This window comes from Bombina bombina, chromosome 6 (assembly GCF_027579735.1).
Source record: "Bombina bombina isolate aBomBom1 chromosome 6, aBomBom1.pri, whole genome shotgun sequence".
Taxonomy (NCBI): Eukaryota; Metazoa; Chordata; class Amphibia; order Anura; family Bombinatoridae; genus Bombina; species Bombina bombina.
The window spans coordinates 855,983,841-855,999,832 of record NC_069504.1 but is presented as its reverse complement, the minus strand read 5'-3'; the positions used below and the strand labels follow the sequence as shown (position 1 = coordinate 855,999,832).

The 15,992-nt window shown below is 38.0% G+C and overlaps 2 non-coding genes across 2 annotated transcripts; one reads left to right on the top strand and one right to left on the bottom strand.

The window, feature by feature from the left end:
* The first annotated feature begins 14,947 nt into the window (after positions 1 to 14,947).
* On the top strand, positions 14,948 to 15,034 carry TRNAR-UCU (transfer RNA arginine (anticodon UCU)). Its single transcript is given in 2 exon segments — positions 14,948 to 14,984; positions 14,999 to 15,034. It is a non-coding gene; the product is annotated as a tRNA-Arg (tRNA).
* A 538-nt stretch (positions 15,035 to 15,572) lies between these two features.
* Positions 15,573 to 15,643, bottom strand: TRNAG-GCC (transfer RNA glycine (anticodon GCC)). Its single transcript has one exon. It is a non-coding gene; the product is annotated as a tRNA-Gly (tRNA).
* Between the last annotated feature and the right edge of the window lie 349 nt (positions 15,644 to 15,992).

Genomic DNA, 15,992 nt, shown 5'->3' with positions numbered 1-15,992 from the left:
ACAATGTAGTAATGCAGCAAGTAAGGCTAGCAGAATGCTTGGATGTATTGGTAGAGGTATTTGCAGCAGAAATAGTAAGGTTCTTATGCCACTTTATAGATCATTAGTTAGGCCTCATCTTGAGTATTGTGTGCAGTTCTGGAGGCCATATCTTCAGAAGGATATTAACAAACTCGAATCTGTGCAAAGGAGGGCTACCAAAATGGTACATGGTCTAAAAAATAAAACTTACCAGGATAGGCTCAATGGCCTAAATATGTATAGCTTAGAGGAGAGAAGGGAAAGAGGTGATATGATAGCAACTTTCAAGTACATTAAAGGGTTTAGTAAAACTGAGGCTGTGGGTATTTTACATAAAATGGAAAATTCAAGAACAAGGGGTCATGAGCTCAAGCTAAAGGGTAGTAGATTCAGGAGTAATTTGAGGAAGCACTTCTTTACAGAAAGAGTGATTGATTTATGGAATAAACTTCCTCAAGAGGTAGTAGCAACAAACACTGTGGGGGACTTTAAAAATGCATGGGACAAGCATAAGGCTATCCTACGAACTAGATAAGTTTATACTGTTAGGTAAGGTCGGGCAGACTTGCTGGGCCTATGGCTCTTATCTGCCGTCAATATCTATGTTTCTATGTTTCTATGCTATGGGGCTCCTCAGTCCTTGGGCCCCGGTGCCACTGCACCTACTGCACCAATGGTAGTTGCGCCCCTGATCACAGGTGAAATAATAAGCTAATGGGTGAGTGCAGTTTAGTAACCAGCTGATTATTGCACCTGTGCTCTAGTCCAGATATCATGAAAAGCTGGCATATAAGTGGTCCAGAGTGGACTGGAATTAATAAACTCTGGTCTAAACCTTGTAAAAAGAAATTACAATACAAACATTTTACATTGTAAGTTAAGGGGACAAGAAAATCAAACTGAAACGTGAATGGTTCTGATAGAACGTAATTCCAAGGAGCCTTTTCAATTCACTTCTATTATAACATTTACCTCATACTCTTGGTATCCTCTGTTGAAAAAGCATACTCAAGTATGCTCAGCATTAGCAATACAATACTGGGAGCTAGATAGTGCTTGGTGGCTACAAACATTTTCCTTTTGACTCACCAAATGTATTCAGTATTGTCCAAGTAATGCATAGCTGCTCTGGATATATTTATAACTATGTGTTTAAACACATAAACAAGCATTAGAGCAATATTAAAATGCTTTTAATATTAGCGCAATTTTTTTCAACTTAAAGGGATACTAAACCCAATTTTTTTCTTTCGTGATTCAGATATAGAATGAGATTTTAAGCACCTTTCTAATTTACTCCTATTATCAATTTTTCTTTGTTCTCATGCTATCTTGATTTGAAAAAGCATTTTTTGTTCAGCACCTGGGTAGCACTTGCTGATTTGTGGCTAAATGTAGCAAACCAATCAGCAAGCTCTACAAAGGTGCTGAACTAAAAATGGGCCGGCTCCTAACCTTTTATTACTGCTTTATCAAATCAAGATAACAAGATAACATGAGAACAAAGAAAAATTGATAATGGGAGTAAATTAAAAAGTTGTCTAAAATTGCATGCTCTATCTGAATCATGGAAGAAAGAAATGTGGGGTTAGTATCCCTTTAAAGGGCAACAAAAGTCAAAATGAATGTTTCATGAGTCTTATAAACAAGCAATTTTAAAAAGAAATCTAATACACTTCTATTATAAAAAAGTGCATATTATTTTTATATGCACACTTTCTGAGGTTCCAGTTCCTGCTGAGCATGTGCAAAAGTATATACGTATGTGCAAAAGTGTATACATATTTGCATATTGTGATTGACTGACAGCTATCATATGATACAGGGGTAGGTAAAATTGGACCAACTGAAATTTGCAAGAAAATATTTTAAACATTCAACTCAGTTACATTACTAAAAGTCCTCTTTGGGCTAAATGGTTATTTGTGGTCCAAAGTGCCCAAATTACATCCACTGATTTTCAGTTTTGTCTAGAAATATTTATATAAAAAGTTGTCTCTAGAGGGCCGTGTCCGGCTAGCGATCAGAGGCTCCTAATACTCAAACGATAACCAACCGATTATCTAAGGAACTATTAACAAACCAAAATCTTTTTACAGAGATACCTCAGAGTGAAACATATCTGCACAGATGAACTTCATTTTGAGGTGACTACACTATCTAGAGCTCTAAACCGGACGGTTAGTAAGAAGAAGCGAAGAAGAGGCGACAGCCTTGAGACATCCATCCTAATCCCCCCCAGTTTGCTGGGTAAGGCAAATGAAATAAACTGCTGATTTTAGCTACACTAGCACTTACTAACGCTATAGCGGGACTTGTGGAGGTGAGATATTAGTAAGCCTACAACAGGGGATCCCCCAGAAGACTCTCTTTCAGCGACTGATTAATACGCCACATAAAAGTCATAGTTAAAATGGAAGCGGCAGCTATTTTACTCCTGAAGCAAATGGAGGCATCACTGGATGATCACTTGCGTGAACTTTATGAAGTTCTCACAGAAGGAAGGAATCCTGGGGAGCAGTTGCCAGTCCCTCACCTAATCGGTCAGAGCCTCTGGCTGTATGCGATCCCCAGATAAATATTCTTAACGTATTATTTAAGCTTTGTGACTCTCAGAATGGCTTACTGGTGGAAAATGATAGATCCGGAGAGTTCACGATGGGCACACTGGGGATCGCTGACTTTGAATTTCTTTCGAGCAGCCAGCTAATAGAATTAGTCTGCACAAGTGGCCTATCGACTAAGGTAAAACAAGAGTCAGACAGCCTCATAGCTGATACTTTGAAAGGAGTTTACCCATGTGGATCGCGACTACTGATTCCCCAGATTACTAGGACTTTGCTGAGGTATGCAATACAAACGCGAAGCTCAGCCGGGGCTCATAGCCTACTGAAGTTACCTTGTTGGACCTATTTCAGACTATTGCAGTGGGTCATTTTTTCCAGCCACAATGTTTCACTTGCACTGAGATCTGGTGTGGGCTAGAGCTAGAGCTTTTACAATAGCCTTTGTTTGATTAGGCTTGCTGCAAGACAAATGATTCAGCAAATCTGTTCCCTTTGCTAGTTATTGTTTTAAGTATAATATGCTCACATTATGACTATACTCTCTGATTCTTTCAGGTTATATATTTTTAATATAAAGGAGGTAAGGCCCTTAGTTAATTAAAGCAGTATGTCCTATGGGAGGCGACACTAGGAACTATCTGCCTGATTCTCATTGTCATGAGATGCAGGACACAGCATAGAAGGTACAACGCTATTTTATTGCAGAGCATAGAAGTATACAGCTTGCACAATACATCTGACTTGGTAACTGCGACATAGACAACAATAACCCTAAGCCACGCCCCCAATCCAGTGACGTCACTTCCCACTCTCATCACATCTTCCCCTTTTCAAAGGACAAAGCATACATTTCTTTTTCTTTGAATACATCAAATAACAAGGTATACAAGAAGTATACAGTAATTGTTTTGTTTAGTATACAACAAATAACAAGTTAAAGAGAATATATATTTAAATAACATGAAATGCAATCCTGACTTGAACATTGGGGTAAACTACCCTAGTCCACAGTGACCATGGGATTATTCTGCCCATACTTCCAGTCACTCCTCTAACTAGTGCTAATCCCGATATCGGGCTGGAAGTTTCACCACCCTTCTACTTGATGTCATTTTACATGAACTGTCCTCTGATACAGAAGAAGGTGATTGAGAGTCTGCTGGAAGAAAAGAAGTATCCCGCTGTGATCTTGCTGAGGGGAAGGCACCCCTCTTAAAACCGGGGATCCCACCAGCTGTGGTACTGAGGCATTTAGTCCCAAACTCTCAGGTACTGGCTAAAGATGTTTTCGATTTCGACGTGTGACTGTCCCTCCATCAGTAAGGACTACATAAGACCTTGGTTCTGAAGAGCGTCCAATTACTGTAGCAGGCATCTTCCATTTCTTCTCATCATCCAGTTTAACTCTGACACTTTACTCCACATTTAGCTCCTGCAAGGGCCTCACAGAGTATCTCCTGTCGTAGAAGAATCAATAGCCCCTTTTAGCCTTTTCATCCCTCCTAAGGACCACGTCCCGAGGAACAGAGCTAGTTGGCTGGAAGACACCCACAGAGGGTAAAGTGGTGCGAATCTGATGCCCTAGCATCAGCTGTGCCGGGCTAAAACCCGTGGCTTGAATGGGAGTTGCCCTATAGGACAAGAGGGCTAGGTACGGCTCAGATTGCTTCAAAATGAACGTTGTTGTTTGAACTGCCCTTTCAGCCATTCCATTGGCCTGCGGGTAATGTGGACTTGATGTAGAATGGACAAAATCATATTCACTGCTCTAAGAACTGAACTCTGTGGAAGCAAACTGCATTCCATTATCACTCACTAACTCCATTGGTATGCCCCACCGGGCGAACAAGCTCTTGAGACGAGTGATAACGGCTTGACTTGTTATCTCATTCAAGGGTGCAATCTCCAAATACCTGGAATAGTAGTCAATCACGACTAGGTAATTTTTCCCGTGCAGTTTGCACAAATCAGCAGCTATTTTCTGCCACGGGCCTGCAGGCAGCGGAGTAGAAATCAAGGATTCCCTTCTCTGAGTAGGCCGGCGTTCCCGGCAAAAGGCACATTTTGACACATGGCTTGCGATGTCGGAACTGATCCCAGGCTACCATACTGCCGTAGCTGCCCTTTCTCTGCACTTTGTAGTGCCCAAGTGGCCATCATGAATCCTGCTTAACATCTCTTGTCGCATGCTAACCGGAATAACAATGCGGTCCTGCAACAGCACCAACCCATCCAGCTCCGTGAGCTGCAACCTTTCTGACTGGTAAGAACTTAAAGACATCCAGGCTGCCTGGCTCTCGGGCCAACCTCCTTTTATGTACTTAATAACTTCTTGAAGGTCAGTATCTAAATATGTCTCCTTTCTTATCTGCTCTAGCTTCCCAGAGGAAATGGATTTTGAATGCCAGAACTGAATCTACATACACTTTCACATCTGATTCCGTTGAAGATTCTTCAGCAGCAGCCAGCGGAAGCCTGGAAAGTGTATCTGCCACTACCCAGGGGCGTATTAAGGCATAGGCCAACAAGGCCGGTGCCTAGGGCAGCAGATTTTTAAGGGGCAGCAGAATTTTGAGTCCCTAGGGCCACTCTACTGAACTATTGCTATTGCTATCCTATGGGATTGTATGTGGGTGCGCATGACGTGGTGACAGTGGAGGCGGAGCTCGCAGCCTGGCCTGGACTGAGAGGGAATGCGGTATTCTTCCTGGCTCCACCGCGTGATTGAGACTCACACAGACTACACAGCGCAGTGTGCACTACAACGTGACCACTGTGAAACAGCCTATGCCTTTCTCCCTTCAATACATCTTCATTAGGCATTAAAATACTTAAACGGATTAGTCACTAAATACTTGTACATTTACTGTTTGTCTATCTGTCATACATGCAAAGAATAAGTATTTATTGCTGAATCTATACAACTATGTGACTTAAAACACAACTGAAAATATGTTGTATGCATTTAATACATTCAGAAACAATACAAGTATAAACTTTATTATGATTGTATCATGTGACTGTATCCCCTAGGATACAATTCCTAAACCTATCATAACTACTGTTGTATTTTTAAAGTACTTTTAAAGGCCAGTTTGTATATTCATTACATATTTATCCAAGCAGATATTTTGCTTAAATAACTGTCAATCACCAAAGAAGATGTTTAAGGTTAAACAACTACCTACTGACAAACTATCATACAGTGAAGGATATTTTTTTCTGATATAAACACTTTAATCATCTGACTTGCAAAATAATGTCAATATATATATATTTATGTGTGTGTGTGTGTGTGTGTGACCGGAGTGAATGCAAGCCCTGGTGAACATCTACTTAAAAATACATTATTTTTTTTAATTTTTTACACCCTGCCCCAAAAATATTATGACAAAAAAAGGCCTTAAACCTGAGGTGGGGGGGGCAGCAGAATTTTGAGTGCCTAGGGCAGCACAAAACCTAAATACGCCCCTGCCACTACCAGTTGTTTCCCCGGCACATGCACTGCCTGAACGTTGAACCTGAGCAGCCTCATCAGAAGTCTCTAGCATCTTAGGGGTGTTTTGTCAATATCATAGGAGTTAATTAGAGGGACTAGTGGCTTATAGTCAGTCTCCAGACTAAATTTCTCTAAACCCACTAGGTAACGCTGGAAGCGCTCACAGACCCAAACTGCAGCAAGGCACTCTTTCTCAATTTGGGCGTACTTTGACTCAGCAGCCGTCAGTGTACGGGAACAGTAGGCGATGGGCTGTAGTTTGTTCTCATTCAATTGCAGGAGAGCGGCCCCTAACCCATAACTGCTCGCATCAGCACTAACCACAGTCTTTTTGGAAGGGTCATAGAACCCCAACACTGGGGCAGATTCCAGCAGGGACTTGACCTGCACAAAGGATTCTTCCTGTGAAGGTCCCCAGACCCAGGCAACATCTTTCTTTAGCAACTCTGTGATAGGGTGTAGTATTGCACATCCATGAGCGGGAACGGAATTCTACGAGGAGTGGTAATCCTGTATGGGACTGCGTCACCTTTAAGTGATATTTGGACTGGGTTGCAATTCAGTAGGCCCAATTCCCCAAACATGTCTTCTGAAATCTCATTCACTCTGGCGACCAGGCCCAAACCACAATCTGCTTTTCTGCTCAATAGGTTGTTAACACACTGACCTCTAATCACATGTACCCACATGGTGGATTTCCTCTGCTTGTACAGCTGGCAAGAAATTTTCTTCTATCTATGCGGCCACCAGGACTATGAACTTTTGTTGTAACTTTCGCCAGCTGAGGCTGTCGAGGCAGTTTTATGAATGCTGCAAGGGACATAACAGTGATGTCTACTCCTGTGTGAATCTTAAAGGCAATGTTGGCTCCTATTAAAGAAACAGTAACCCGCCAATCTTCATCTGAACCAGACCGTTCAACAACAGACCCAACAAAGGATACTTCTTGACCCTCCTGGTCACTATCCACCTGCATCTCTTTAATGTATTCAGTTTTACACACCACTTCAAAATGGCCCATTCGGTTTCATTTTCTACATCTTTTGTCTTTCGCAGGGCATACGACACTCTGATCATGGGTACGGTTACACCACGTGCAGCGAGCATGCTGCGCCCATCCGCTTCTGGGCCTATCTGTTGCCCTTGGTCTACCGCTCACACTGTGCCTTTCACTAGCAGCTCTCCTGAACTGCTGCACTTCATCCACAATACTCTCAGACCTCAGATCAGCACTTTGCTTTTTCACCAGTTCACTCTGGCGGGCCATCCTAATAGCCCCATCCAATGTTAAAGGGACAGTAAACCTTAAAAATAATGTTATATAATTCTGCACTATGTGCAGAATTATATAACATTATTTTTAATGTTTACTGATACTTTAAATCAGCCTCCAACTGTAGCTTCAGTGAGACTTCAGCATCTGCAATTCCTATGACTATTCTGTATCTGATTTGCTCCTCTTTAGCAACACCAAACTCACAGAATTCAGGTAGTTCATACAGGCTGCGCACAAATGACTCCATAGATTCTCCCATACACTGAGCACGATTATGAAAACAAGCTCTCTCATAAATCACATTTCTTTTGGGTACAAAGTGGGCACTGAGTTTATTCATAACAATTTCAAAGTCAAATTCTTCCCCTTCTTGGAAAGTAAAGGCATTGAACACTGGCTCCACATCTTTCCCCATAGAGTATAAAAGAGAATTAACTTGTACTTCACCACTCTCCTTGTCCAGCATGGAAGTAATCCTGAAGCGTTGAAACCGCTGACGCCATGTGGGCTAAGCTGCAGGCTGAGAGAAATCAAAAGGTTTAGGTGGGGTAAACTTTGACATCGTCATTGATCAGGAAACAGAAGCGCAGGCAAGTTGTGTACAAATATGAAGTTTTTATTTCCAATATCAATAAGTTCATGATTAGGCAGGTTTGCCGTTCTTTTGTTCTTTTTTAAGACTTGGCCCTGCGTGGCGCAAAAACACTCGGCCCTGCGTGGCGCAAAAGACAAAGATTTTTTTTTTTTTTCTTCTGTTGTAACGTTATACATTGCTGGCAATTAATAAATATATAAAAAAAAAAGAAGCGCAGGCAAGTACTTCTGACACCATGTCATGAGATGCAGGACACAGCATAGAAGGTACAACGCTATTTTATTGCAGAGCATAGAAGTATACAGCTTGCACAATACATCTGGCTTGGTAACTGCGACATAGACAACAATAACCCTAAGCCACGCCCCCACCCGGTGACGTCACTTCCCACTCTCATCACACTCATGATACATCACCACACTTTTGTGTTGTATCTTAAGTCACCTTCTAGGAGTCAATATGAGTTATCATGCTTGTATACTATTAGCAGGGTTTCTCCTCTTACACTTAGCAGCAATGTAAGTGCAATATGCCATTTATAAATACCTATCTGGTCCCTGTGGGCCCTGTCATCAGCGGCTGAGGCGCTGGAGTCTATTGTGTCCAGAGCTCAGCTGAATAGCCGTGTTTAGGCAGCACTTCTGGTTCTATAATCGATAAATTAAAACCTGCATATTCATAAAGTATGTATAATCTTCAAAATACAGGTATGATATCCATAGAGAGTCTGCTTGGAGAGATTTAAAAGAGCAAAAACCTACTCCTTGGGTCTTTCTTATAAGACTTCTCCCTAGTCATATTTAGTTTTACACACTCAATATGTAATATATCATAGGTACCTCCGTATGCTTAATCTCAGCTTTATTATCTTGCATTACCAGGATTAACCGATTGGTCAGAAATACGTAGGCATCTGCCAAAATAACTTTTAAACTACCCCCACAGTCCCATTGTTCTGTATTTGTATTAGTTTATAATAAGTATGCTACATATATAGCTTTCATAACATCTCAGCATAGATTATTATGGCTTTTATACTTATTCCTGTTATTATTAGTATATTTCTATATATTTTTGTTCAGTGTAATAGCCACTCTCATTGATATTTGCTTATGCTACACTATCTTACATTCACCCAATTTGGTGAATATTGCAGCGGTATTCACCTGCTGGTTTGTTGTCACTGAAACAAGTTGTCACAATTAAGACATTCATATTTGAGTCCTCTAACATTCTTAGGCACAGATAAAAATATTGCTAGAGGTTGATCCTTGAATAACAATAGATTTACCACTACTTTAAGTGTAATGTAACCAGGTTGAGTAACTACATATCTTTGACTAATGACTCATATTGCATAATTACGTGCTAGATACAACTTGTTATATATCCCCTATTTAACATACAAATGTCGTTCCTTATGCATCACAAGACTAGTAAGGTATCAGTCTACAAGGCAATTTAAGTCACTAGGGAGTAAAAATCAGCTTAACCCCTTAAAGGACCAGTCAACACAATAGATTTGCATAATCAACAAATGCAAGATAACAAGATAATGCAATAGAACTTAGTCTGAACTTCAAATGAGTAGTAGATTTTTTTTCGGACAATTTTAAAAGTTATGTCTTTTTCCACTCCCCCTGTACCATGTGACAGCCATCAGCCAATCACAAATGCATACACATACCATGTGACAGCCATCAGCCATTCACAAATGCATACACACTTATTCTTGCACATGCTCAGTAGGAGCTGGTGACTCAAAAAGTGTAAATATAAAAAGACTGTGCACATTTAGTTAATGGAAGTAAATTGGAAAGTTGTTTAAAATGGCATGCTCTATCTGAATAATGAAAGTTTAATTTTGATTGAGTGTACCTTTAATGACCACAGCACTTTTCCATTTTCTGTCCGTTTGGGACCAAGGCTATTTTTACATTTTTACGGTGTTTGTGTTTAGCTGTAATTTTCTTCTTACTCATTTACTGTACCCACATATTATATACCGTTTTTCTCGCCATTAAATGGACTTTCTAAAGATAACATTATTTTCATCATATCTTATAATTTACTATAAAAAATATATAAAATATGAGGAAAAAATGGAACAAAACACTCTTTTCTAACTTTGACCCCCAAAATATGTTACACATCTACAACCACCAAAAAATACCCATGCTAAATAATTTCTAAATTTTGTCCTGAGTTTAGAAATACCCAATGTTTACATGTTCTTTGCTTTTATTTGCAAGTTATAGGGCAATAATACAAGTAGCACTTTGCTATTTCCAAACCATTTTTTTGTCAGGAATCCCTGAATATCCCTTGACATGTATATATATATATTTTTAGAAGACATCCCAACGTATTGATCTAGGCCCATTTTGGTATATTGCATGCCACCATTTCACCGCAAATGCAATTAAATAAAAAAAATCGTTTCACAATTTTTTTCACAAACTTTAGGTTTCTCACAGAAATTATTTACAAACAACTTGTGCAATTATGGCATAAATGGTTGTAAATGCTTCTCTGGGATCCCCTTTGTTCAGAAATAGCAGACTTAAATGGCTTTGGCGTTGCTTTTTGGTAATTAGAAGGCTGCTAAATGCCACTGCACATCACACATGTATTATATCCAGCAGTGAAGGGGTTAATTAGAGAGCATGTAGGGAGCTTGTAGGCTTAATTTTAGCTTTAGTGTACTGTAGTAGACAACCCCAAGTATTGATCTAGGACCATTTTGGTATATTTCATGGCACCATTTCCCCCGCCAAATGCGATCAAATAAAAAAAAAACTACATTTTTCACAAACTTTTTCCACAAACTTTAGGTTTCTCACTGAAATGTTTTACAATCAGCTTGTGCAATTATGGCACACATGGTTGTAAATGCTTCTCTGGGATCCCCTTTGTTCATAAATAGCAGACATATATATGTCTGCTATTTCTGAACAAAGGGGATCCCAGAGAAGCTGTCTGCCAGTACCCAGTTTGAAATCAAATGTTTTTTATTTTATTTTTAATAAAAAAAAAAAAAAAGATTTTCTGTAGTGTAGCTGCCCCCCCCTCAACACCCAACCCCCACCCTCTCCCAGATCGCTTAATATTTTTTATTAATTTGACCAACTAGCTGTCCCTTTTCTTATATCTGATTGTTGCAAATTAGGCTTCCCAAGTCAAATATTCAGTGGTACTGGGAAATTCACAGGCACAGAGATTAGTGCATGTGATACTAATGAAGTTCTAATGCATTAGTATGGGAAAGGCATAATGGTGCTTGAATAATAAATTATTGTGGGCACGGTGGTATAATCTTGCCCTGTATTTATTACCATATGTAATATAAGGTAATGAATACATGGTGGCATCCTATACATGCCTGAAAAACATCTGTAGACTCTCAAGCTCACAAAGAGGCAATGCATTTCCTACAAAGGCTGCATTCTCAGTACACAGAATCCTCACATGGTCCACACAAACATTTTAATGACTAACAATGATTTAAAGAAACATTAAAACACCTATTACTTTTGTGTAAAAACTTTGTGCTTTGTACTACACTCCCTAGTGACCAAAACAGCATATCATGTTACATATGTTTTCAAAATGCTACAAATTGCCCATATCAGTTATTACACCAAAGCAAGAGGTATTTAATGTACTTATAAGGAGGTGACAATGAATACAAAGTTTTTTAGGTATAATTTGGGAAATGCAAGTTCTGAATGTAAATGTAACATCCTTTTTTGTTTCCGTAGGCAGCATGTGGCCCAGAAACCGACATTAGCTCAGCACTGGTGATATAAATAAATGGGTCTCTAAGAAAACATGTTCTCAAAAAAACGCACACTTCATTTCAGTGATTTGAAAAAAAAAACCAAAAAAACCCCCCCAATAATAAATAATATATATACAGTATGCCTATGTATTGTTCAACAAGTACATGATGCATATTCATGTATGGAGCTGTAGATTTGTACCTGTATGTGCACATAGCTACATAAAACACCACATAAAATGTCTTCATTCTTGCCATTTTCACAAGCTAAACTATTTTTTTATTTTTTTAGAAATAACTTACAACAAGAATACTATACTGCATGAAGTGTTTTTTTTTTCTTTTTGTATTTTACTATTAGCAGTGTGCTGCATCACTTTTTGGAAGCCAAGGAGTTAATACAATCTGAAAAGATGTTACTGATACTATTAGCATTTACAGCATTTCTGTGTCTGGGATGATCTTGGATGAATTGTTCCCAGGCTTATTGTGGCTGTTAACATACAGTTGATAATTGAGGTAGAGTTATCACCTTAGCTCTTTACATCTATTACAATCGTAGAAAGAAGGCTTACGGGATGTTTCATAAAGAAGTGTGTCCCTGGGAAAGCCACACTTCATATGTGGCAGCTGTCCTTCATCCTTTTGGTGACATTTCAAGTAGCCTTTGATCTTCAGCACAGGCCAAGATAAATTGCCATTTCTGATGCAAAAGAGAAATTGGGAAGGGAACATACTTATACTACTAGTTCACAAAGTTCATTAGAAGGAGCAAGAATTGTTTTACCACAGTGTTGCTAATTTCAGAAATAACCTCAATGAGCACATGATATTTGATATTTGCATCTTACAATATTATGGCAATGCTTAAAGGGACATGAAACCCAAAAAATGTATTTCATGATTCAGCTAGAGAATACAATTTTAAACAACTTTCTGATTTACTTCTATTATCTAATCTGTTTAATTATCTTGGTATAATTTGTTGAAGGAGCAGCAATTTACTAATGGTTTCTAACTGAAAACATGGGTGAGCCAATCACAATCGATATTTATATATATATATATATATATATATATATATATATATATATATATATATATATATATATATGCAGCCATCAATCAACAGCTAGAACCTAGGTTCTCTGCTGCTCCTGAGCTTACCTAGATAAACCTTTCAACAAAGGATAACAAGAGAAGGAAGCAAATTAGATAATAGAAGTGAAGTGTAAAGTTGTTTGAAATTGTATTCTCTATCTGAATCATGAAAGAAAAATGTTGTGTTTCATGTGCCTTTAAAAAAACAATCACTTATATGAATAAATAGTCAATTTGAGGTGAGGGACATCTTACCAGTGCACCCAAGGATAGCCCCTAACACATACAGATGAGATATTAATATAAAAAGCTTGGACATTTTGAAAAACATGTTTGTTGTATTATTAGCCTCTAGATTATAAAATCATCTAAAGATCAGCAGCCTGTAATCTTTCTGTCCCATTTTAACATCCCTGTCTTGATGAAGATGTTTTTGTTTCACTACAAATAAAGAAAATAATGATCATACTATTTGTAATAAAGCCGAGGAGTCCCACAAATTAGTCTTGCCCAGGGCCCAGTTTCATTTATGGTGTTATTAGATATAAATGTGCAGTCAGGAAGAATAGAAGAGCTTTCTGCATACAAGGATCAATCAAACAATTTACAAAGAGAACTCATATTGAGACTTAGACCCCAATTAGTTTAAAAAGTGCTAGGATTTACCATCACTAAAAATAAATAAACTAAATAATTTAAAGAATTATAAATATAATGAATGAGTATGTTTGTTATTCTTTAAATTATTTGTATTACTTACCTGTAGCACGCTAGTAAACTACGTTAATCCTCTTCTTCTTTGTAGACCATAGGCCTGCACTAATGCTCCTTTTAGCGTTCCTTCCCAGTGCGCTACAGGTACATTAGCGTGGTGGTTCCCTTCTTCTTTAGCGCAGGGGGGGTGTTAATCTTACCTTCTTTACAAAGTCCAGGAGAATTAGGTCCTGGACTCTGTGAAGAAAGGTCTGATTAGCACGCCCCCTCCCACCTGCGCTAAAGGAGTAGGGATCCACCTCACTTATGTGCATGTAACGCGCTGGGGAGCTGCGCTAATAGGAGTATTATCGCAGCCCTAGACTGTATGAAAAAGAAGAGGGTTAGGGCGGATTCCTAGCGCGCTACAGGTAAGTATCAAAGGTGACAAATGTAAATGAATATTCAGTATACCGAAACAGTACTCAAATCTTCTGAAAAACTTATTTTTCTGAATATTTGTTCTGAATGATTACTGAGAAACAAATGATTCAGTGCTTCACAAGTCTGTATAACAAATACAGTATTGCTATGCAGGGGCAGAACTACCATAGGTGAAGAAGGTGCAGTGGCACCAGGGCCCAAGTGTTGGAAAGGGCCCATAGCAACCAGTCTATACAAAGGGTTGTGCAAAATGTATACAATCCTAATGCAAGAGAGCCTTTTATTAGTGGCCATCTTATCTACACTATACATCTATACTCAAAATCGTTATTACTATTGCTTACTACTAAGTAACCTGGGGAGGTTACACCAAGGCCCTCAGTTGAGTAGGTCCGCTACTGTTTCTATGGATTTACCTGTGTTGCTAAGCAAGTCCTATCATTTGCATATAAATTACACCCTTTCTTTAATCTGCAAGTGAAAACTAACACTTTTACTCAAGAGAAGGAGCTATAAACAAATCAATCTTCACAGGGCACAGGCCAAAGGCACCTTTTCTTTTTGTGTCGCCGACAATGAGCTGGGCAAACAATCGAAATGATAAACAGAACTCAGACATTCTGTCTCCTCTATTGTTATGCATTGTATTATAGGTAAAAAAAAAAAAGCACTCTGCAGTGCAGCTATAAGATTTATAGGTATTGAGGGTGTTTGCATTCACTATAGTTCGACGGTAATGAGTGTATTAGACACTAAACTATTCGCAGCAGCACAATACATCAATATAAATGCAATGATGGTAACTTAAAATTTCTATTATTTACAAATGTTGGTATATTTGCCCAATGATTGTTTTAATAATGCTACAATTGAAATATGAATATATGAAAAATAAAATCTTTCATAGATCAAAATATATCGTATTTTAAATACATTACATAGTTACTACAATCAACAGGCTAACACGTTCGGCTCTGTGGCGCAATGGATAGCGCATTGGACTTCTAGGCTTGTTGAAGTGATTCAAAGGTTGTGGGTTCGAGTCCCACCAGAGTCGTGTTTTTATTTACGTTTTAAATTAAATGATTTAAAAACAAATACAAAATAATCAAAAAAATAAATACTGATTTTTATTTTTTATACATTGTGTGCAATTTAAAAAGTCCCATTTTGGGGGAAAACGACGGCATTTATATTTGTAACTTTTTTTTTTATTTGTTGCGAGATCATTTCCCTCATAAACATTACAACTAAGCTTTGTTAAATATTATATGACATCTTAGTTATGTTTTTTATTTAAAGATACTGAAATCATTAAATTATATTTTTAAATATATAATCAAGTTGTCATTTAAAGAACGCCAACCGATTCCGCAGCGCTATTGTTGCCAATAAATAGAAAAAATGTTTTTTTTCTGAGAATTATACGGTATATAAATAAATATTATTAATATATTCACATATAACAAAGTATTTCACACTGTATTTATTCCATGTATATATACAATGGTGTGTGTGTGTTTAACAAAAATAATTAGTAATAATTAGTTACATATTTTATGATCAGTTTCGTAAAAAAAAAAAAAAAACTATGTTGCATTGGCCGGGAATCGAACCCGGGCCTCCCGCGTGGCAGGCGAGAATTCTACCACTGAACCACCAATGCTTCCATGCTAATGTGTTTCCTGTAACTTCCAATCAATATAGATTTTATGTGTCTGTTTCATGTAATAGTTTTTAAAAGGCCATCTTTTAAAAGTATATTGTGGATATATATAATAAATACTAAAAAAATTGCATTTGAAATATAGAAATAGACGGGAAAATGTAACATACACGTCAGAAGCTAAAGATAATTACTTAGTTTATACTTTCCTCTTTATAACTATCAATTCTAAATTATTTAACAATTAGATCGGTATCTCTCAATAAATACATATATACATTGTAGTAGCTGAATCAGAATGGGCATTGCTGTATTGCTTAGTATATTTTCAAGTCATATAAATATGTTA